Here is a 1,688-nt window from a genome sequence, read left to right on the forward strand (position 1 = left end):
TCTGAAAAGAAAATATCCTCTTTATTTACTCATTTCTTCAGAATGAATTGTCCACATTCTGTGATATTCCATTCCAAATAGTCCCTTAGATTCTGAAAGTATAACCTCACTAAGATAGATCACCTAGTCATCGAATAATGCTTTGATAGAAAGAAAGATTGTCAACGTTGTTGTTTATGTATGTGCATTTCAATTAAAGTTCGTTAGAAGCGATTGAGTGTTGCAGAAAAAGAACTTTGCTCTCTCTGAAGTATTTTACAGTAAGCGTGTGCCCTGCCCACCAACCCTCCAAGTGTTTTGCTAAGATTTGACTCGCCCCAAGTACAGTTAAAGTTGAAGTCCTGATTCGAACGCTACTTTGCTTCAAATAAAGTTCCGAAAGATCATTTCCCTCTGTTACAGGAGTAAACAACCATACGTCACTTCCGCGTGGAGCCCAGTGTATCCTCCCCTTAAACTTTTCCCACCAATAGCATCCGTTTTAGGAACCAACAGCACTTGTCAAGTCCACGTGGAGTTAATGAGATGTTGCCAATTCAGTTTCTTTCGATATTTCTTAACGTGAGATTGCGGTTGCGTTATCTTTGCTAGGTTGTGTTAATGTGTTGTGCTTTTTCTATACAATGTGGACACCTTGGGAGCGTAACGTCGCAGTGAATGGATGGGTGTCTAAACACTTCAGCAGTGTTGCCACAATCTGAGGACACAATTTCCCTTTCCAAGGGACAAAATTTCCCTTTTTGGATTATTTTCCCCTTCACCTAAACAAATATAAATAGTAATTATTATTATTAATATTATTATTATTAGCAGTGGTAGTAGTAGTAGTAGCAGCAGCAGTAGTAGTAAAATTTCCGTTGGTCCATGTTCGTATGAATAAAAAATGTTACACAAATTTCTCACATACATGTCAGCTTTCTGATCAGATGCCCCAGGTTTGAATCATGGTTAGGAATCCATTAAATCGTTAATCTCATCGTTACAATTATCTGAAGATACAGAAAATCCACGTACAATAAACTTAAAAGAAATATAAATATATACAGGCTTGAGAGCAGAAATAAGAAGGAACAGAAAATAATAAAAATGTGGATATGAAACTGGGACTTAACATACACTGTAATAATGTAGAGTCAGAAGTCTTAAAATTTCCCTGAAATTGTGATATTTTTCATCGAAATTCCTTTTTCCCTTTCGGCTAAAATTTCGGTCCTAATTTCCCTGCAAAAGGAAACTTTCCCTTCATGTGGCAACACTGCACTGCAGGTAAAAGTGATAACAGTGCTTCTCAGAAAAACAGCTGTTCCCTCACTTGCTCTGGGCCAGCATAGTCTGGCCGTTGCGCAGAGGGATGCGCGGGGGCATGAAAAAGTCTCCTGACCGATTTGTAATACTCGTTGGAGAAGTAATTCGCGAGAAAGATACTTTCCTGCCTACTTGGCAAGAACGAACGTAATATCTTCCCCAAATTTATATAACCATTTAGGTAGATGCGTCTAAAAAGCCACCCAGACTTTTTTGTTATCGATTTCTTCCTTAAGAAAAGATATATCCCTTGCTCTCGGGCACACACACACTCACGTGTTGCAACTGACGTTGACAATATTGAAGACATTTTCTGTAAAAAAGAAATGTCTAAATATCAAAGGGAATTCGCATCATCAGGGGATTTCTTACGTTAATACAGT

This window comes from Lepisma saccharinum, chromosome 1 (genome assembly GCF_977018435.1).
Source record: "Lepisma saccharinum chromosome 1, izLepSacc3.1, whole genome shotgun sequence".
NCBI classification, from domain to species: Eukaryota; Metazoa; Arthropoda; class Insecta; order Zygentoma; family Lepismatidae; genus Lepisma; species Lepisma saccharinum.